Source organism: Hirundo rustica, chromosome Z (assembly GCF_015227805.2).
Source record: "Hirundo rustica isolate bHirRus1 chromosome Z, bHirRus1.pri.v3, whole genome shotgun sequence".
Classification (NCBI taxonomy): Eukaryota; Metazoa; Chordata; class Aves; order Passeriformes; family Hirundinidae; genus Hirundo; species Hirundo rustica.
In genome coordinates, this window is record NC_053488.1 from 42,714,010 (window position 1) to 42,737,295 (window position 23,286).

At 39.9% G+C, this 23,286-nt stretch overlaps 1 protein-coding gene across 8 annotated transcripts in view; it reads left to right on the forward strand.

Moving 5' to 3' along the window:
* SPIN1 (spindlin 1) overlaps positions 1-23,286 on the forward strand; it is a 60,284-nt gene that overhangs the window by 12,468 nt on the left and 24,530 nt on the right. For 2 of the 8 annotated variants that reach the window (XM_040089911.2, XM_040089909.2), the window contains exon 2: positions 729-919. The exons of 5 other annotated variants lie outside the window; for them this stretch is intronic. The gene's annotated coding sequence lies outside the window, so the exon portion shown is untranslated. Of the gene's footprint in view, positions 1-728; positions 920-1,560; positions 1,654-23,286 lie in introns of those variants that run through there. One more of the 8 variants, XM_040089913.2, reaches the window with a different exon arrangement.

Consider the following 23,286-nt stretch of genomic DNA (forward strand, 5'->3'; position numbering starts at 1 on the left):
ATAAATCTTGTGGCAAATCTTGTCATAGTGCTAATTTAGATAGCTATTTTATAATCTTATCCCTTTTCAGTATTTTTTTGGCTTGCCTTTTTTTTTTTTTTTTTTTTTTTTCCTCCTCCTCTGTAAGTGCTAAATTTCTACTTATATGTCAATATTTTCACTGGTTACTTAGGCTGGGGTTCATAACAATTAAATTTTGATTTTGTGATCAATGCTGTGAATAATGGCTTGTCCTTATAAGATATTTGAATGTTTATGTGCTTTGTTTGCCTTAAAAGTTGGTAGGTAGTTGATGTGTTGGACAAGTATTTTCTTTGCACAAGTATTACTGTCACAAATTCTTACATTAGCTTAGGAATTTTTTGTATTATGCCTAGGTTTAATTTGGTTTTGCAGCAGCATCTTCTCAGAATGCTCACACATCAGAGAATAATTTGATACTTATGATGCACAGACTAAAAAGCTTGCAAGTGGTCCATCTAATAGAGATAATCCCCTTGCCCCTAAAAACTTCTTAATTGAAGGTGTGTGTGGTAGCACTGCTAGCCTGGATTGTTAAGTGGTTGTTACGCACTTAAAATGGCACTTAGAAAGATCAGCCAGCCTTCCCAAGAGTTGTAAATGCAAGAGTTTGGTTTGCCATGATTACTCAACCTAACAGACTTAAAAGTACAGTGACTTACCACTCTATTACGTTCTAACTGCAAGGGTACATATTTTTGCCCTAGGCTCGCTCTTCCAGAACGTTGGAGTGATCCTTTTGGCTTTGGATCCTTCTCTGACTAGCGCAATAGAAATTAAACCTAGTCTTCCAACAAAGGCTGACCAAAGTATACTCCTTGAGGAGACATGAGCAGAAAACAGAAGTGCCGTACTTTTTCAAGTGGACATCTTGCTCCCTGGTTTCCAGAGACCTGTTGTAAGTGTTTCCAAACCAAATTGGGTAAAGTTGCTTAGAGTTGTAATAAATTATTTGGGTCATTTCTGTCTGTAAAAGCATGACTAAGTACAAAATAATTGTATTGTAAAACTTAAAAGTTCACTTGCATTTACCATACAGTGGTAGCAAGCACAGTGATTGTGCGCTGCTGCTGTCATATCCTGGGTAGCTGTTATTTTTGTGCAAGGATTTTTGTGGGTTTTTTTTTTTTTTTTAAATTCAAGGGAAGGGAGCGTAGTTACCTACCAGGAAGGAAAGTTCTAGAACCACAGAATGGTTTGGTTGGAATGGACCTTAAAGATCACCTAGTTCTGACTCCCCTGCTAACTTTGCACTAGACCAGGATGCTCAAAGGCTCATTTAGAGAGACTTTGAACACTTCCAGGGAGGAGGCATCCACTGCTTCTCTGGGCAGCCTGCTCCAGTGCCTTACTAGCTGCGCAGTAAAGAATTACTTCCTAATATCTAATTTAAACCTATTCTCTCTTGTATTGAAACCACTGCCTCATGTCCTGTTGCTACTTGCCTTGGTTAAAAAGTCTTTCTCCAGCCCTCTTGTAGGTCCTCTTCAGGTACTGAAAGGCTGCTCTTTTCCAGGTGGAAAAACCCCACCTCTCAACCTGCCTTGTAGAGATGTGTTCCAGCCGTGTGATCATCAGATGAGAGGCTATCGTGGTTCATATTTGCCGTGATGCTAAAGTGTGCTCCTTCCGGTGATTACACATGCCTGTGACAACTCGTGCTGTCTGTGCAGGTTCTTGCTCTCTGCTTAAATGCAAAGTTATTTGAAGTAGACTGAAAAATTAGGAGGGGATTAAAGTTTACCTTTGCATGAAGTGATGCAAGGGAGGTTATCATGCCTTTGAATAAGTACTAGATAGATCTCTTCTACCCAATTTTTTTTAAAAGCCTTATCTTGTAAGATTACTTTAAGTGTGGAGGACCATTAAGGTCCATGATCAGGCTTTAGGTTAGAACATACATGAGATTAAATCAGCAAGTATTTTTGCATTGCCTTAAGATGATGCTTTAAAAAGAAATTATTTTACTTGAGTCTTGGTATATTGTGCAAAGTCATAGGAAGAATTGAAGCAATATAGTGAAAAGAAATATCTTCATGTTTCTAATTATACTATAAATGTTGTCACTGTTTTTAAAGCTGTTTGGCTAAACTTTAGTAGGTGATGATGATTCCACACTAGAGGGACAGAATAATACTGTAATCGAACCCTGTCTTCTCTTAGCTTGGGCAAATCATTCAGTCGTAAAAGAGGTTGTGCTTGTACATGCTGCTTGAGAGAAGAATAGAAAAGAGCTATAAGAAAAATATTTTTAAATGCACTATGTGTGTCTTTATTGTTCTTGTACTAAGGTGTGCATATGTTGCAGTATTGGGAAAATTTTTTTGTTTTCAGAATTAGTTTTGCTCTGCCATTTGTATGGATAGGAAAACATACATTTGTTCTTAGCCATTAGAAAGAAAATAGACTAGAAACTTCTTTATTTAAAAGCTACTACATGATTTAGTGTGAAACTTGAAAGTTTATGTTGGCAAACATACTTTGTTTGTTGGGGTTTTTTTTTAAGGAAGCTCCTGTTAAGCTCATTTGTCATGAGTCAGTTCTGTGACCCTTTCTGTAGCTTCATTTCTATTCAGTAGGACAGCAAATTTTGTGATTTTAATATCAGATTTAAGAATTTATTTTTTACATTTTTGGGTTCAGTTTTTTTGAATTTACTTTTTGAACCAAGAGAGAAGCAAGGAATTCTTCAAAGGGCAAATGTATGTCAAAATGTCAGTGAGTCCTTAGCCAAATGTTTAATCTGGTTGTAGTATTGCCTATGTGGAAAGCAGATCAAATAAGAAACAATTTCATTTCAATTTGTTTAATTCTAGTAAAATGCTCTACTTTTGCACAGCTTCACTGTTGATAACTTGTAAGAAGCCAGACTAAGCCTGCAAGGTTTTCTGAAATGAATTTCTAGAGAACTTCATTTCCCTTTGCTTTCTGGGCTATTTATTTATAAATGTTTAAAGTGGCAGCCCTGCAGTTTTCCTTTACCTTGAAATTTCATGTGAATTTTGGAAACATAATTGTATTTAGTCTGAGAGTAAACTTAAACTGGAGTTAATTGAGCTTTTTTAAAATTTTGTTTCTGCATTCTGGATATGCCATGTGTATGTCATTTTCTACTTTCGTTTACCTCATTAATCTTATTTTTCTTTAATTTATCACTGGTTTTGTCAGTGGGCTGGTTTTTTTCAGCTGTGCATGTTGATAACTAGCAGTTCTTTTTCAGGCAAAATCCTATGCCTATTTTTAATTGCAATCAACAGCTGATGTCTGGCTTAGTGACTATGTAATATTATCACTTCTTACTTACAATCAACCCATATGACTAGAGGTTTGGCATTTGAAAATTAGTGCTTTTTGGATGTAAACTTCATAACCACTGCCTTTAGTAATAGCATTGTATAGATGTTTTCTGTCCCCATTTCTTTCTCTGAAGAATTTCAGGAGCATATAACACATAAATAAGAAAGTTTTGAATGGAGATTCCCAGTCTCTTTCCAATTGATTCAAAGGCCCAGGCAAAGGAAGAAGCCTTGATCTGTGAACTTTTGGGCTGGGCCAGCTGTCTTGCAGGTGTGACTGTCTGTTCTTTATGGAAGATTGAGAATTTTAAAACGTCTGGACAGAGATGGGCTTATTCCCACACAACAATACTGAGCTGGATGTTCCATTAGTTTCACTATTGCTTTTTAAAGGAAAAAATAGAATGAAAAATAGATAAAGCATGATTAAAGTACACCTTTCTTCTCTTGAAAGTAAAGTCATTCCCTTTGTCCTTTTTCATGCATTTTTTGACTTCCACAAGTAGAAAGACCAGCTAGTCTTTGGGTTCATTTATTTGGTAGGAGAGGCGAATGATAACATGATGATGTACATCTGCACTTCCAGTGCTGTTGCAAAACTTGCTCAGTGTATAATGTACATAAAAGTGTTACAGATGCTAAGCAAGTTCCTGAGTTCAGAGAACTGTTAAAAATTTGCTGTTTATGTTCTACCAGCAAATTTTTATGTTGGTTTCTATATTGCTTTCACTCTAGTGATTTCTATTCCTGGTAGTTAAATAAGGGTGTAAGTTGAAAGGTTGTGGAGGTGTGGACAATTAAATAGTCATAAGTTTTACTGAAGCATTGTATGTCTGATTATTTACAGAATTTTCTACCAAAGGATGATTTTCCCAGCAGAAGTCTCTACCACTAATGGGTGGAAATGATGAAAATTTGTCTATAATCATTTAAAGGGGATTTCTCACTTTGTTAATGTAAGCTTAGTGAAACTGGTGAACTTCTAGTGCCTTTTAAGAAAGATAACTTTAAAACTATATTGAATTGTCTCCCATCTTGGATTGTATTGCTTATTAGGAGTAACAAGGCACATTTTATTGCTGTTTGCCTGAGGGTTGAGAGGTGTCCACTCTACCACTGCTATTAAAATCTGTGAAGGCAAAATGGAGAAATTGCTGTTGTTATAGGTCATTGCATTAATTTTTCTGTGTTGATGATGCAGGTATTGAGGTATACTTGTATAATGTGGTGAGTTAATAGGTGCATGTGCATACCAGATTGTCTGTCTGGAAATTTGTTGTTACTTCATCATTAATTAATTGTGTTTTTTAAAAAAGCATTTTATTTTTGCTCCATAAGGATCTGTAACTGAAGACAAAACCCTTAATATACTAGAAGTTTTTTTCTTAAATACAGTGTTGTGAGAGAGTTGTGTCAGAAAAGATAGTTTTCATCAGTCAGCTAAACTTCAGATGAAAACATGTCTTAATTTAACCTATACTTATGGGAGCTTTAAATATAAGTAATAAATTGTTGGTGTGTGTTCAGAGCTAGTTTTTGTAAGGAAGATGAGTTTCTTGAGCTGTAGAAGGTGCTTACAGGTAAGCAGGTAACTTGTTACAGCTTACAGGTAACTTGTTGCATGATCTCCTGAGTTCGGATAAATCATGGTTGCTATGTCCTTGGGATAGTTTTCCTTAAAGTTCCATTAATAATTTGAAGGATAAAAGGAAAGCATGCTTACAGAGAATAATTTTAGGCAGTGTATTTTAAAAATAAAAATAGAAAGTATAGATAAATGGTAAATAGAAATACAAGACTTGGAAATTTTGCTTTAGCTATATTAAATTTAACCTACCATCAAGTAAACGAATGAGAGTATAATTTTGAGGACTTTTAAGGCCTAATTCTCTAAGGTTATATTTTATTACACATGTTACAGGAAGGGGGAAAAGCCCTTACTATCTGTGTTTGAAGCTTTCACTGTAAAGGGTAATACAAGAGCAGTTGGAAAAGCTGTAAATGAATAAGGTAGACATAAGTTAAGAAAACAGTTGTTTTGGTTTTATATAAGTTAGTAACTTGTTTTTTTAAGAAAAACTAAAAGAAAATACTGATAAAACTAAGTCACAGAATTCTAGAATATGGTGAGCTGGAAGGGATCCATCAGTATTATTATGTCCAACTCCTGGCCCTCCACAGGATCATCCCAAGAATCACACCATGTGCCTGCCTGAGAGTTGTCCAAATGCTTCTTGAACTAGACAGACTTGGTGCTGTGACCCCTTCCCTGGGGAGCCTGTTCCAATGCCTAACCACCCTCTGGGTGTAAGACCTTTTCCTGATACCCATCCTAAACCTCCCCTGACTGAGGATCATGCTGTTTGCTCAAGGTCTGTCACTGGTCACGAGAGTGAAGAGGTTGATACCTTCCCCTCTGCTTTCCTCACAAGGAAGTTATAGTCTGCAATGAGGTCTCCCCTCAGTCTCCTCCAGGCTGAACAGACCAAGTGACCTCTGTCACTTGTCATAAGGATTCCCCTCCAGACCTTTCACCATCTTTATGGCTCTCTTTTGTATACTCTCTAATAGCTCATTGTGTTTTTTTAATACTGTGGGACCCAAAACTACACACAGCACTCAAGGTGAGGCTGTTCCAGTGCAGAGCAGAGCAGGACAATCCCCTTCCTTTTTCCTGGTCGGCGATGCTGTGCCTGATGCATCCCAGGACAGGGTTGGCCTTCCTGGCTGTCAGAGCATTGCTGGCTTATATTCAACTTCATTTTGACCAGGGCCCCCAGATCCCTTTCCACAGTGCTGCTCTCCAGGCCTCTTGTTACTCAGTCTTTACACACATTCCAGGGTTGCCCCAAGGTGCCAGAGTCAGCAGTTGCCCTTGTTAAACTTCCTAGGGTTGGTGATCACTCGCCTCTAATTTGTCGAGATACGTCTTTGTCCTTGAGGGATCAACATCTCCTCCTAATTTTGTGTCCTTGTCAAACTTATTTAGTATCCATTTGAGTCATGCATCCAAATTTTTAATGAGGATGTTGAAGAGAACTGGGCTGAGGATGAAACCTTGAATTCAGGTTAGTTAGTTTGGAGGGGATTTGATTAGGGCTTTTTTGGCATAGCAGGTTTTTTTTGTGGTATAACACTATATGGATCTTAAAAATCAGAGAATTTGAAGGGACTTCAAAGATCATCATGTTCCAACCCTCCTGTCTTGGGTGTAGGTACCTTTCACTAGACCAGGATGCTCAAAGCATCATACAGCCTGGCCTTGAACACTTTCAAAGGTAGAGCATCCACAGCTTTTCTGAGCAGCCTGTTCCGGTGCCTCACCAGCTGCACAGTAAGGAATTTCTTCCTAATACCTAATCTAAACCTACTCTCTCTTACTTTGAAGCCGTTCCCTCATCCTCTTGCTACTTGCCTTGGTTAAAAATCTTTCTCCAGCCCTCTTCAGGTACTGAAAGGGTGCTGTCAAGTTGCCCCAAAACCTTCTCTTTTCCAGGCAACACAACCCCAACTCTCTCAGCCTGACCTTGCAGCTTAGTTGTCCTCCTTGGGACTTATTCCAGCAAGACTAGTTTGTCTTCTTGTCTCTGCTGGGGGCCAGAGATCTGGATGCGGTATTGCAGGTGTGGTCTCATGAGAGTGGACTAGAGAGACAATACCACCTTCCTGGACTTCCCTGGTCATGCTACTTTTGGTGCATCCCAGAATATGATTGGTTTTCTGGACTGCAAACAAACATTACTGAGTCATGTTGATCTGTTTCTCATCCACCAAAACCCGCAAGTTTTATTCTCTGTGGCTGCTTTTGCAACCGATAGTCTGTATTTGTGCTTGAGATTCCTTCAACCCAAGTACAGCAAGCACCTTGCACTTGGCCCTCTTGGGCTTCATGAGTTTTCCACAGACCCATCTCTTAAGCCTGTCCACATCCCTCTGGATAGCAGCACTTACCTCCAGCATGTGGACTGTACCACACAGCTTGGTGCCGTCAGCAAATTTGATGAGGGTACACTTGATCCCACTGGCTGTGTTGCTGGCAAAGACGACAAACAATTCAGGTCACCGTACTGACCCCTGAGGACACCACTGGTCACTGCTCTCCACTTGGGTATTGAGCTGTTGTCCACAGCCTTTTTTGAGAGCAACCCTCCAAGCAATTTCTTACTCATTAAGTTGTCTGATCTGTCAAATCATGTCTCTTGAGTTTAGAGACAAGGGTGTTATGCGGGACAGTAATTAATACTTTGTAGAAGTCCAGGTGAATTACATTAGTCACTCTTCCTTCATTCTCCTTCTAGTGGCTGTAGGAGGCCATTAGATTTGTCAGTTATGTTTTGCCCCTGGTTATTGTCTGCTCTTGAAGTGAAAATGATCCTCTACTGTTATCCAGAAAAGCCAGTATAGTATTTTTCTTAAGTCATCAATGAAGATGTTGAAGAGAACTGGACATTATGAAATTCATTATGGTGTGATAATTACGTCATGCTTTGAGGGCCAGGATTATTTTCCTGTATTAGGTCACAGGACTGCCTGCGTGTTAGCAGAACTAAGCGTTAAGGCTTGAGTTATGGTTAAATCCAGCTGGCAACCAAGCCCTGTGCATCCACTTGCTCACTCCCGCACCAGCACAGTCAAGGTGAGAATTGGAAGGGTAAAAGCCAGAAAATTCATGGGTTGAGAGAAAGGCAGTTTTATAGGAAAAGCAAAAGCCAGGCAAACAAGCAAAGCAAAATGAGGAATTAATTACTGTTTCTGATGGGCAGGGAAGTGTTCAGCCTTCCCTAGGAGAGCAGGGCCCCATCACACATAATGGTTACTTGGGAAGGTAAATGACATCACTCCCAATGTCCCTAACCCTTCCTTCTTCCCACCACCTTTACATCCTGAGCATGATATCACAGTGTATGGGATATCCTTTTGGTCAGTTGGGGTCACCTGTCCGTGCTGTGTCCCATCCCAGCCTCCCATGTTCCTCTAGTCTTTTCAACAACATGGCAGTACAAAAAGCATAAAAAGCTTGACCCTGCGCAAGCTTGCTCAACAATAGCAAAACCATTGCTATATTATCAACTCTGTGTTCACCAGAAATCCAAAACACAGCCCTATACTAGCAACTGTGAAGAAAATTAACTCTACCACAACCAAACCTAGCACAGGGTGTAATAGAGGAAATAAAATTCACCAGGTTGTCAGTGAAGTTGCAATTTAATAGCCAGTGTCCTGGGACATTAGAGTGAAAGAAGACAGGTTTCTTTTCAAGAAAGTCGTTCTCTTAGAGCAGGGACGTTTGCTAAATCTTCAGATCTTAACAATACAGAAAAACATCAGGAAGATGCTGAGTTGCTGGAAAATTGGGCCACATGTGCATTTCATTATTCAGAGTGGGAATATTTGGCCTCTGAAATGATACTGAAAATGTGAAGCATTTCTAATATCAGTAGATTTTATTGTCACAGATTACATGCTCTACAGCATAGCAAAAGTCTTGGTTTAACTGTGATAAAAGATACTCTTGGAAATAAAACCACCTAAGAATGGCAACTGTTTCTGCTCTGAAAACTTCTTTAGCTGCAAAAAAGCAGCAAAGAAACTCCTGTGTAGTTGTAGTATGGACTGCTAGATAGGTACATGTGTAACTACATTTCAGTAAAACGAGTAGTAGGCAACTCTGAAGAATTTTATATGATTGCTTCCTGTAAAAGGGAAGCTATCCCATGTAAATAGGAAAGGAATGGATATCCTGTAGATCTAAAGCACATAGTCCTTTTTAATTATTCTGCTGGCTTTAACAGCGAAATAACTTTGTGCTCTTTATCTAGAAATACTAGTTACCTTAACTAATTCTGTGTATCTTCAGAGTGTCTCTTTCTTAATGTATGCAAAGTGTATAATTTTTCACATGTGATCATTGCAGTTTTGGGTCAGCTATAGTAGATAAGTTTTTCTGGCCTTAGAGTTGTTTTACCTTTTAAAATCTTAAGGCTTTAGAGAACAAGGGTTCACTTGAATTAACCAGTGTGCGTTTCTTTCTCTTGCTGTACATTTCATGGATGCCTATGCTTGCATTATATTCCGACCAGTATTAGTTTCAATTAGCTAGATAGATGATGCATAAATGGTTGTTAGAATGACAGCTATTTTTAGTTGCATGTTAACTCATCAAGGAAGAAATGCTAGTGAAGTTAGGCATACTGATGTGTTTAGTAGGACTTAGCCACTTAACAACATTACTTTCAGTTGATTTCCAGATTTTGGTAAAAATACTTAAACTGCAAGGAAATTTGCATAATGCATACTGCCTCTTTTGTTCTGAAAGTTGTGACTAGTAATATAAGACGAAATATGTAATAGTAAGATCAAGTTGAGTTTTATGTACTGTAATGGAAAATAGTGTTTTAATATAAAGTACAGAAGCATAGAACAACTTAAGTAATACTTCAAATAATATTTAGAAAAACACTTTCTCTTTTAGACTTTAGGAAATTGCAGTGTATGGGCCTGTGTGTGCCCTGTATGTTGCTGTTGACTGCTAAAACTTTTGAATACATAACTGAAAATTACGAATGACATGACTTGTCAGATACCAATTTTCTGACAGACATGTTTGATTCAGTACTTCACTATGAAGGTTTGTGGACTAAGAGCTAGAAATATCTTTGAAAGTATAGTCACAGGCTGCCCAGGGAAGTGTGAAAGAAATGACTGGATGTAGCACTTAGTGCTGTGGTCTGATTGACAAACAAGATGGTGTTCTGTCCAAGGACAGTTAATTTTGAAGGTCTTTAATGACCTGAATGATTCTCTGGGGTTTTTTTTTAATTATTATTATTCGCGGATGAACTGAGTACTTGTTATAGCCCTTTTATTAATTTGGATGGCCTAACTAATTAGAAATCAGACATCCTTGGGTGAAAGGCAGAAAGGGATCGTTGGTTCTAAGACTCCATAGTGAAACATTGGTCTACTGACTAAATGGTGAAAAGATTAGCGTGTAGCTGGTCAGAAAACGGTGTAAATTGAGGGATTAAAATGGCTTCCTTTTATTGTGTTTGAACTAGTAAGATGAATGTATTTGGGGAGTGCTTATAAGAAGGCATTTAAGAATTTCTTGGTACTGCTTATTTACAGTTCCTTTTGACTGCTTGTGGTTGTCATTAGTAATTCTTACTCTGGATGTATGCTTCAAAATCTTTAAAGAAAATTTATCATGAAACTTCACTCAGACTTTCTTGTTTCTTTATGATGATACAGTTAGGAAAGACTGATTTTTTTATTTTTTTTTTTCCTGCAGGAAGGAGCTATGGTTCTTGATTAAGTTTGTCAAACTTTGTATCAAAGATGTGTAATTGATGAGTATAAAGAGTATATCTTTTTTAAAGACATAGTTTTTTTAAGGAAAAAATTAGTGAACTGCTACTTTCACTTAAATTTGAAAGAAATAAGCATTGAACAACTTATGCATACTTAACCAAAAGCCTACTACAACAGAGCTTCATAAATCCCCATGTTTTCTATCCAGAGTTGTGTGGGCTGGATAAGATTGCAACCGTAATTTGTAGTTTCGCTTGTTGCACTGTTGAAGACAACCACTGAGACTTTGGGACTGTATTCAGCAATATATTTTATGCTAGTAGTTCTGATGTTGACTGAAATAACAGTTTTTCAGAGTTGATGGCTTTAAGTTTTATTTGTGACAAGTAGCCCTCAGTGAGAAGTCTGAAACCACAGAGAAGTGTGTACTGCTAGTTTTGACAAAAAAAAAAAAAATGCTGCAGCAATCCCAAAATTATTGGTGTGAGGAGCTACGTAAAAAAAGTTGAGCGACTGATTGAACTGGTCTTGCTCAAATGACTGAAGGGCTTTTTCTGTGACACAATGGTAGAATGACTTAAATGCAAGTAAGATGAAAGGCTGAAGTCAGGGAGGGAGATAAAGCAGAAAAAGTGTAAGGACAGTGCTTGAGAAGTAAGGTATTTTTAAAAGAAGTGAGAGAATTCTTGGCTTACTTTAATTCAGTATTTCAGAGTGGCAGGTAGCTTTAGAAACCATAGAATGACAAGTGGTTTTGAGAGGTAGAGACCCTGCCAATCTGGAAGGATAACCAGTGCATGGTAAATGTGGGCAGTTAGGCACATATGGTAAATGTGGGCAACTTAGGTGCTGCCTAGGTGGCACAGACTTGTTAACCTGTTAGCCTCAACAGAAGCATTTGACTGTGCATATGTGGTATCACTAGCCACTGCTGTTGTGTGCCTGTTAAGGCTTACCTCATCTCTTAAATGGTCATTATGCATCTACTTAAAATGTTGAGTAATGTAGGAAGAGTAGAGCTCTAAGGAACATGGAAATATTGAATAGTGCTTTTATAAAGAAAGCTGTGCAATTAGAATGGAGCAAGTAAGGGTTGCTTGACTTTGCCTTTAGTAGTTGTTGAACTCTTATTAAATAGCAGTGCCTCATGGCAAGTTTGAAAGATCCTACTAGGAAAGGTGCTAATACTGATTACTATGATTCAGAGAAACAGAAAAAATTCCTTGAGTTCTATAGAACAAGTCTTTAAAAATGTAATTTAGAAGCCGCCTTTAACTTGCCAAGCAGGGTCTATAGGCAAAGCTTTGCTGTTTATAGTGTTTTGATCTCTGAATTGTATTTTACTCAAATGTAATCTTTAGATAAGGTTCAGGTATTTTAGATTGTTTTCAGGATGCCCTGTATTGTAAACTGCTGCTTTGTTTCGTGTTTAGTTTTTGTGTTCTTCGAGCAATTTTTTTATCTCTGTGAAATAAGAAATCTAAAATCGAAGCATTGCTATCTTGGAGTTTCAACAGCTTGGGCAACAGCAGTTCCTGTTTCAGATCTGTTGTTTTATTGTGGGTTGTGTTTTATTTACAGTGTTCTTAGCGAAGAGTGTGCTGAAATAAGATCAGGGGAAAACTCATAGTTTTAACATACATGTTGCGAAGCAAGGTTCTTTATATGTTACTTGATCAAGAACACACTGTTGAGTTTCTACTTCCATTTAACAGCCCATACTTTCTTAAAAGGATTTGAAGTCACGACTTTAGGTAATTTTTAGTGTACAAAGTGATTCTGATACAATCCACGTGTAAGGACTTAAGAGCACAGTTGCCCATCCAGGCCTCAGAAGGAATTTGCCATAAGATAAGCTTGCATAGCAGCAACTTTAGATAGCAGAAAAGGGAGGAAATTACAGCAGGAAGATGCCAATTCTAGGCCTGGGTGAGGCAAAATCTGGTTATTGTATCCTGGTTAATGCATCCAGACAAAGAATCCTACTGTAGCAAAGTGTGTAAAAGGAAGTAACTGCTCATACTCATCAAACAGATCTCTCCAAGTTAAGGGGGTGTGCTGCCATGGATACGTGCAACTTGAACTGTCTAGGTGGTACCCCTGGAAAAATGACTGGGGGATGCCCACCAACAAGAGGCCCAGGGTGAAGAAGGGCCCATGGGACACCACTGCATCCCTCTCTCTGTCCTTCTCCCCCGCCTCTCGAGAGCTGTAGTCTGTCCCCTGGAGAAACAGTGTGGGCCCAATGGACTGATGAGTTTTTCTGAGAACCTTTTGTATGAAAACTTTTTTGTATTTTGTATGAGGACTTTTTATGTTGAAGGTACATACCCTCAGTAACTGGATCAGGTATGTGTTCAGAGACCTTAACTTGCAAATACAAAAAACTGCCAAAAAGGCATTTAGTAGGTATGGTACTATTAAAAAAACCAAGGGGTATATGGAATGTTAAATCCTAATAGAACTGAATGTTGTATCACTGTTCACAGTGCAGTGGCATTGACTGAAGAAGCCCAAGGCAGAATTAAAGAGATTGCTACCGATCAGTCCAAGCCCAAGACAGTCTTTTAGGAGTTAGTCCCAATTCCTGGATGATGTCAGTACTTTGATCCTTGGGACTCAGAGGGTAGGAGAAATGGTTACTGAGACTTGGGTTGATGATTGCCATTGGATTTGCATTTTTAATGATTGGGATAGCTATTGTACGCTATATGGTTGTTCATGTTATTGCTTCTGTCTTCTTTCCTAATACATCACCTTTGTGGCCAGCCTGTGAGTTGAGGAGCAAAGTCCCTGGAGGACAGTATTTGAGCCACGGGGTAGTGTAAGGATTTAGTGCAGTTTCCTCTCTCAAGCTGTCAAGGCCGCAGGAGGTACTTGCCTGTAAAATAAGGCATCACAGTGGAAACTTGAGGTCATGGACAGAAGGGAAGAATTTCCAACCGGAAGATGCTAGTTCTAGGCCTGGCAGAAGTGAAATCTGGTTAGCACAGCCTGGTTAATGCATTGGGACAAAAATTCCCACTGTAGCAAAATGTATGGGAAGCAGCTGCTCATACACATATCACCAGTCAGAAAGATCGTTCCAGGTTAGGGCAATACTCCTGTATTCTCCCTCACTCCCTCCCTTTTTAGCATTTAAGGCACATTTAAACTTCCGTTCTTTAATTCTTCATCCTTATTCTATGATCTTAATTTCCCACCTGACCTAATAGTGGCTAGGACAGAGTTAATTTCATCACAGTTGCCAGGAAGAAGATGGAGCCTGGAGCGGTGGTTATTTTATACTACCTATGTCATCACTAAAGCCCGTGGCTTCAAATTGGAGGAAAAGGGAACATGATGCAGAATGGCCATTAATTTGTTCTGTTTTTCCAGGAGAGCAAAGCAGCCAACAGAGCAGTGTGTGGGCAGTCCAGCTGGAGGATTTTTGCATTTTTTTTTTTTTGTCTCAGGCCTGGGGAAGGAGCTTGAGTGCAGACAGAATCACAGAATGAACTGGATTGGAAAAGACATTTTGAGATCATCAAGTCCAACCTATGACCTAACACCTCCTTATCAACTAAACCATAGCATGAAGTGCCACATCCAGTTCTTTAAACACATCCAGGGACAGTGACTCCACCACCTCCCTGGGCAGATGATTCCAGGGCTTATTCATTCTTTCTGTGAAGAATTTTTTTCTAATGTCTAACCTAAACTTCTCTTGATGCAGCTCAAGACTGTGTCCTCTTGTTCCATCAGTTATTACTTGGGAGAAGAGACCAACCCCCACCTTTCAAGTAGTTGTAGACAGTGACAAGGTCACCCTTTTCTCCAGGCTAAACAGCCCCAGCTCCCTCAGCTGTTCTTCATAGGACTTGGGTTCCAAGCTCTTGACCAGCCTTGTTGCCCCTGTTTGGACACGTTCAAGTGTCTCAGCATCCTTCCTAAACTGGGGGGGCGAGGGGGGGCAAGATGATTTATCTGCTATTGTTTTTCACTGTCTTGGGCTCAGGGAAGAAGATGGTGGCTGTGGTAATGTCTGCAATATTCTGCTTTGTCTCAGGAATCTGTGTGTCACTGGACACAGTAACACTGAGTCAGTTGTACTTCTGCATTTTTTACATGTGATCACTCTCTTTTATACACTGTTATATAATATTGTGCTACTACGGTTTATGTTCCTTGGCTTATGGCTGTTTTTCTAGTGAATTGTTGTCTCAATCCATAATCTCTGCTTTTTTGTCCCTTTCTCACTGGAGCACTTGGGGGAAAGGAAGTGGCAGTTTGAGCTGCAAGAGCCCTCAAAAAGAAATCTTTTTATGAAAAGAATTTCTGAGCATTGAGCTCATGGTTCTGTGAACTTCCAAAGTAGGGTTTCCTTACAATAACTGCATTTTAAAGTTTCATAAACAGTGATTTCTTCGAGTACATGGACAGATAATGACAAGTTAACAACAGAGCTTTTTGCAGGTTTTGTTGAGATTCTTACCTGTGTGCAAGGAACTGATAATTCAAGGTCTCTAATGATTAGGATTGGGCTTCAACCTCTGGTTTTGTTTGCTAGTATTCTTCAGGCAATATGTAGAAGGGGCTTTTTTTCCCTGCCACATTATTTAAAAAAAAGGCAACAAAACAACAGCAAAGTAAACCCTCTTGGCTGGTACAGTCTGGGCCTTTGAAGCTAAAAAGTAGTTATTTTGTGATCATACATACTTACTATTTTGAGTTGTGTTCCATTATGTTGAAATTGTTACTTTCCACACCAAAGGATCCACAAAGGAAGCAAGCCAGATGTTTTTTCTAAGGAGTACCCAAATGACAGGTGAAAAGAGTAGTATTCTTGAGGCCAGAATTCCATATTCATGTTGGATAGGGAATTTATACTATGTCCTGGGGGCAGCATAAAATATCAAGCCAGTCAGATGAGAATCAAGATGACATAATCTTAACTTTAGTTGCCCAGAAAGTCTGAAATCATCCTTTGTATGCAGTAGGATTTAGACACACTTTAAAAAGTGACCCCTTGGTATATTTCAGAAGAGTAGGCATTGGATTCTAGATACCTGAACTTTTGGTAAAGTTGTCCGGAAAGACCTTGACCCTAAAGCTGAACTTCAATAATCAATTTAAGTGATGTGGCACTAGTAAAGTCTATTTATTCTTATCTTTGTCTGGAAAAGATTTGGAAAGTTGCCACATGGCTGAGAGATGGGACTTCAAAGGAGGGGTGCAGAAAGTAGTCTAAGTAAGAAGCCCAAGCAAAGAGAAATCGAAGTCCTGAGCAAAAAGAAGTTGGAGTCATTGAAGTTCAAGCCAAAAGGGGTTGAAGTTGTTTATTTTCCTCTCAGTTTGGTTTTATATACTGTTGCAGCTCTAAGCAGTTACAGCTCAAAACAGGCACATCTTTATGCAAGAATTTCCCACTAGTTACAGAATTAGCCTATTGTTTGCGTTACTTGGCAGCCTTAAAAAACTACATAGTTTTGAAAACCTTGATACCTGTGGTATTTCTTTATGAGACCAGACGACCACCGATGGCAAAAGGAAAGAGCCTGCTCTCTCTCACCAGGGGGGATATAACAGCTTTATTCTCGGGTCCTGCCCTGCCTGGCTAGTCCTCTTCCCCGGTGGCTCACCACTGCCAGAGAGAGCGAGGCCCAGCCCATGCCGAGGCTTCTTCTCCGGGGCAGGGCCCAGAGGCAAGGACACGCCACTACCCAATCAGGGATAAAGTGGGAGTGGAACAGAGTTGGGTTACTGCTGAGCAAGGACAAACCACATGATAGAGAGAAAAGACATTACAAGTCCGATGAAACACAGTATAAACCCAATTAATGCATTACAACAGATCTCTACATATGCTGTACTTTCCCAATTCTTCTCGTATCTGTGGCTGCTTATCCCATTGCCTGTATCCTACCAAGGCCAGGATATCATTAAGTTCCGTTGTGCTCTCAGTTCTGTCCCCTGTTTGTTTTCCCATAGGGAGTCTCACATTTCACAGATGCTCTTTCATGTATGGACTTTATTCACTTTAAATTACAGTACATATTTATATGTTAATATTTTAAGACATACATCCTATCCTTCTTTGCATAGTGCTTAGAATTCTGAAATTGATTTTCCTCCCAGGAAACCTGGACATTCAAGGAACAGCCATTCCTGCCATCAAATGTGATATAATGTGTTCTTCCTGTAATTTAAACAGTTGTCCTGTGTGGTAGGGTCTGACATGATACTCGGTCTTTTGGACGTTTGTTTGGTGTTTCTCAGTAGACAGTGAAAGATCCTATTTCCTTGGGGTTTTTTCGGTTTTCGTGCTGTTGACAGTTGGGTGATCTAATGGCGGACAAGAAGACACTTACTTTTAGTACCTTGAATCTCCCACAGTGATGGGGGATATTACAATTGCATGTGCATACAAATATATGTAAGCATAAGGGTAATGTAGACACTAAAAAATATTTATAAGCTTGGAGAAAGCAACATCTTTCTATTACCATTTAGCCTATAACAGTTCTTTTTTTGAAATCAGAGGTGACTACATTCTAACATGAGGACAGAGAATCCTGTGCCCTCCTGGCCTCTTCACTGGTACTTTTATTGCAGTTTAGAACTGTAGTGAGGGAGTTCTGGAAATAGTCTTGCAAGGTAATTCTCTGATCCTATAAAGGTGTTAATTAAGTCTCTGAAATTAAAGAAGGTAAGTAGGTTTGTTTAAAGTACTGTTTTATAGTACTAGCTCTGATGAAATTTTTACTGCTGCCTTTACAAATACCTCAGATATACACTATCTGAGTTTATTTCAAATTACACCCATTGTAAATCTTAAATGCTGAATTGCATTAAGTGAGACAGGCTGCTTTAATGATATGACATGAAGGAAATGTAATGGAAGTAAAGCACAAACTATAATGGGTTCTCTAACAGCTACATTTTGCTAGTTCAGGAAGAGAAAAACAAGCCTGGATAGGAAACAATAGAAATTACACTTTTGGGATTTCTCTCTGGCTGTTCTTTCCATTCATCTTTATTTTTCACGTGTGTGAGAACTTTTGAATGCAGTATTCACAAATTATCATCTGCCTGTGATCTTGTAAGATTATACTAGTGTTTCAAATTAATGAAATTAACACAAAATAAATCCACCTTTCACCTTGATCACTCTTTTCTAACTTTAAGAGAGCTATGGTAAGGACATGTGCTAAAAGATGATAGGTTTAATGAAACTTGCTCAAACTGTTGCCTGAGATAGCAGCCTTCTGAAAGGATAGTATCCTTTTTAAAGCTACCCATCTGATTCTGAACTTTTGGGATATTTCTTCAGTGTAATTACTGTCACTAGTTATTGTTGCACAATAGTGTTAAATTATTTTGGGTTTTTCTCAGGATTTCTAAGTTATGTCAGCTTTTCTGGTTTCACTCTTGTCTTCATAACTGTGATGATTTAACACCAGCAGGAAATTAGACTCCAAATAAGCCATGTCTTCTCCCTGCCCTTCTAGTAAGAGAGGAAGGACAAAAGCAGATGCTATGGGTTGAGATAACAATTACTGAAAGCAAATGGGAGTGGAATAAGAAGCGCACAGTAATAGCAACAACGTTGATAACAAAGGTGTGGAAAATGAGAAGGGTTTACACACAAAAACAGGTGCTCACCACCATGACTTAGCTTTGCCTGGCCACCAGGATAAAGTCAAAATGGCAGCTGTTCCTGCACTTGGTGCTATGTGGTTTTCCCAAAGATGAGGTGGCAGGTGCTTATCACAGCTGGCTCTCCCTATCCCCAAGCCCAAGACAACAGAAAACAATGACAGACAAACCCTTGAAAGCAGGACCATCCATTTCACACTGCACCACTGCATCATTCTTGATGGCTGCTTCTTGAACCAGTGACACTACTTTGGACATCTCCACTCAGCTGCTCTGGACTCTGCTGTGCTTGACACTCAGAGCCACAGTCTCTTGAGGGAGTTTTTTTGCCATTTGTTTCCAGTCATGCTCACTTCAGATTTCAATAGAGTAAGCTGCTGGGATTCCCCCTGTCACCCCTGAAATATAAATGGATTCTGCCCCTACATACCTTAATGGCATCAGGGTACATGGTATATTGGTGCTAAGTAAAGCCTTATAGTCTTATTGGTCTAATGTGCCAGGCCATTAGATCCATGTTCTAGTAGACCTGATTATTCCTTTACCCATCCTGTTTAGAGGCAGGGCATCTCTCAGTCTGGTCATGGTATTTATTACTTGTAAATATGACCTGGAGGTCCCTTCAGGAGGATCAGAAATAGCATCAGCCTTTTTAATCTCTCTGAGCACTTGCCCAGGGAAAACTGGAGCATCATTTATTAACGAAGAGTTTCCTGTCGTGGTTATCCTTCCTTTCAACACAAGTGCTGCTAGAGCAGAGGTGAGTTTTCCACCCCACTTCCTCATGTGTTCTTGGTGGTTATGCTGGTAGAACAACTGATTACCTTCTGGTGTGTACTCTCTCCCCCTGTCTGGGGGGCACCTGCTGCCTAATGGTAGAAACTCTGATCTGTACTGGCAGGGCATAGGAAATTTCCTCCTTAAACTTTTGGTAGCATTTTTTAAATTGTTGGTTGTCTTTAACTGTTTTAAGTCCTTGGACAGTCATCTCACAGGTGAGATGCAGTCCTGTATTGGGATGGAGATAGTTTCTTCATGTAGCTGGAGTTTGGTAGCCAAATTGTTCAGTTTTTTCCCTCCTCCCTTTGCTTTCACTATCAGTGAGTTGGCATGTGACACTGGCGTGATCTGTAGGAACTTCACCACATGTTTTGTGTACATTGGATGTCATCTGTATTTATAGGGGACTGCTCATTATTTGAATCCTTTCAGGTTACCTCCGGCACAACTGATTCTCTCAGGTACTGGATACCTTGCCTCCATTGGTGTCCCACTTGAGTTGGTGCACTAAAAGGTAGTTTGTGCAAAGATGCTTCTCCATCAGACTTGGCAGGATTTAATTCCAGAGGCTGAGAGTTTCTGGTCTTTTCTAAGTCACTTGGTCAATGCCTGCATTCCAGGACACATATCCTAATTACTCCATTGCTTCCCAGTGGCTTCATTGCCATCCAGTTGCACCATTTGCCGTAATATCCCAGCATCAAGCACCAGGTCAGTAGGGCTCACCAGGCCAGTGGCTGTAATGTTTTTGTGTATCTCAGAGCTCACCCATGGATAGAGATCAGGTGATTATGTCTGGCCCTGTCTTTTCCTCTAGTTTTTAGTGTCCTGCTTCTTCTTCATCCCTTACAATGTGAATTTTTTTTTTCTTCTGTCTAGGGGCAGCTACTACTGGCGTAGGTGGTTCCTTGAGTTCAGCTGCAGTTTGAATGGCCTTGCTGCCTGTTGCTCTGCTTTCCTTTCCTTTCCTTTCCTCCTCCTGAGAGTGCTGTATAGTAACAGGCAGTGTCTGATGAGTAGTAGCCACAGCCCAGTGAGTTGGATAACTTTGCACCTCTCTGCAGTTGTCACAACATTTATTTTTTTCAAATATTTTGCCACTTTATCGAGGTCTTACGTTTATCAGGGGTGAGCAGTGGTTCCAACCACTGGAGCAGCATACTCCTTTAAAACCCTCCTGATTTTCTTTGCCATCCCATGCTACTTGTGACTGTTCAGCTCCAGGGCAGTTCTCTGACCACCTTCCCTGGTTGTCTCTATCCTGGATGAAAATATTGTGTAGACTTCACTTTTTCTAAATTTCTCTTATTCAAGACAGCACTGAAGAAATTTGGCAGACATTGCAGTTAGAGTACACTTTTCTTTAACACCCAAATAGAGTTCAAGATTCTCAAAAACTGTTGTAGCAGGCCCATAGAAAGAAGAAGGAGTGAAAGGCTGAGAAAAATCATTGTCTTCTGGCCTCCCTGCAGGCTGGGTACTGCATTACTGTTGTTAATGAATCCTCAGAGGTAGCAGCCAAGGCCAGAATAGGGGAACAGCACTGAACACGCATCTCAAATGACCTTCACTGCGGTTGATGTTTCCACATCATAAAATGGTACTACATCGTACAGCAACAAAGCAATCCTGATCCTTCTCCCTGCTCTGAAAAAAATAGCATCATGGCGAGCATGGATGGGAATATATACAGGGTTAAATTATCACTCCTCTGTGAACAAATAGAGCAGCTGTAACTAGGGAGTTCAGTACCTAATACACAGATTCTTAGTTCAGAGTTATCTCTACCCTTTTGTGGCTCACAGTGGGCACCAGTGAATATTGGTTTGACACCAGCCACAAATTAAACTCTCCTCTTCTTCCTGACAAAGGCAGAGACAGTGGGTTGAGATCACAATTTAGTGATAGCAAACAGCAAGAAATGTATGGTAATAGCAACAGTATTAATAAGAGAAGTATACAAGAAAAGGTGTATTATACACAAAAACAGGTGTTCGCCACCTCCATGTAGTTCTCTGTGGCAGCTGGGACAAAGATAAGATGGCAGAGGCTCCCTGCAGTACCACATGTTTTCCCCAGGCAAAGACAAGATGGCAGGCACTCCCCACAGTGCTCGCTCCCTGTTCTGCCGGCCTGAGACAATGGAAACGATGGCAGATCCCTGAAAGTAAGATCATTTGCATCGTGCTGCGCCACTGCTTTGTTCCCCATGGCTGTTTCCCACCCCAGCACCACTGCTTTTGCCCTTTTTTCTCTGCTGGGGCTCAGTTCCCAGCAGCACTTTTTTGGCTTTTAAACTGCTCTGCTGGGCTCAGCTGTGTTCACTACCCAGAGCCGCACTCTCCTGAGGGACGGGAATGGATGAGGAGCGGCAAGAGAGGGCAGGGTCCACTCAGCTGATTCCAGCAACCTTTCTGAGGAAGAGGTAAACAAAGTGGTGTCATTTCTGCAAGGTACTCACCTTTTCTTTCCCCTCAGAAAAGGTGAATACCCAAGGCCCAAATGCCCTGCATGTTGATGTAGATGCTATAGAATGGCAATATAAGCCATGCCTATGTAGTTCTGAGCTCCACCTCCTCCCTGCAACTGTGAGAACTTACTAGCAGACCTTTATATATTGTTTTTTGTTATGGTAAATAATTTGCCGGTTTGTTTATGCTAAATTTTAGTAAATAATTAGAAATTGCTGTCTCTTGGATTTTAAGGACACCTTGTCAACAAAAGACAGTGTGCATGAATTCCAGATTCTTCTAGTCTTCTGCTGAATAATCTGCAGTTTCATCACTATGGCATTGCAAGGTAGAGTTAACTTTGAATTTTGCGAGTTTATATCTGTCATGAGAGTGGTTTGTGTTAGAAGGGGCTTTTAAAGAATATCTGGTCTTAACTGCCCTGCCATTGGCAGGGATTTCATTCCCTAGACCAGGTCAAAGCCCTTTACAGCCCTTGCTGCTGTGCAGCAACCTATAAGTGCACACAGAGTTGCCCACCAGAGCTGCTTGTTTCCGTACAATCATAGAGAGCACCTCTCTGAGTACAGGTAAAACTGCAGAGGCCATCATAGTGGAGGGGTAGTTGTGCTTGATTTGGCGTCTTTCAGTTCATGTTTTTGAAATGTATTATTTTCATGGTTGTCAGCTGCAAATCACTTCTACATCAGACTTCATGTACTGAAACTGTACTTTCTTAGACATCAGATCTTACTACCTACACAAAATCCTAGTATAGAATAAAGGAAATTCCTAACAACTAATATGCTGGTTAAGCAGGTAGGATATTTCAAAAATTTGGAATTTGAGTTGCTGAATTCTTGTACCACAGGAGAGTGGGATTTTTTTATTAGGGAACGAAAAAAACCCCAACAGTAACAAACTAAAACTGGCATATTTTTATTCCCCCCATTATTTAAGAGATATCTTAATACTAAGATAACATTTGGGAAGGCATATGCAGATGACTTGCATAGAAAGATCCTTCCTGCTTATATATAAAGGATTGGGGAGTCTGAGTAACAGACTAACATGCTGAATAATGCGCTTCAATCCAACTTGTTAGCACTGAAATAAACTATACTACTGCTTCATCTGAAACGTGTAACCAGTAGCTCTGAGCTGATTTATGGAAATCACAATTACTTAACAAGGAATTTGTTTGATGCATTTCAGTTAAGAGGGATTCTTTCCCCAGAACATTGTTGTGAAGTGCTGGTCCTCTGCTGAGCAGCTAGCAGTGGAATTCTCAGCGAGTTGCATACAGAGGTATTTTAGATAGCAAAGTAAAAATGTTGATGCCCACTAGGTGGTGCCAGAAGGCCTGATCGCTGGTGGCTCTGACAGCCGGAACAGACCTGAGAAGGTGCGAGCCTGCCACTTCCATCAGAAATTGTATCATCTGAATACCAGGAACGCATGCGTATTACTCTTCTCTCCTTCCAAGCTTCTCTACCCCTGAAGCATTTCCTCAGCAAATACTTACTTCTGTGTTCACAGAGGTAAAATTTAAATACGCTGGTTAGGAGTGAGGCACTTAAAATTGTGGGCTTCGTGCCAGCATTAATTATCGCTGGTTTTGTGCAGCTAACATCCCTCTTCAGTGAATAGTAGAGCCATGAAGCTTTCACAAAAATGCTGTAAACAACATTGTGCCGTGTGTTGCAGTGAAATGCATGCAATTTTATGGAACTACAGATATGAATGTTAACTAAAAATTAAGCTAGAGAATTATTTTAGGTGGTTAAACT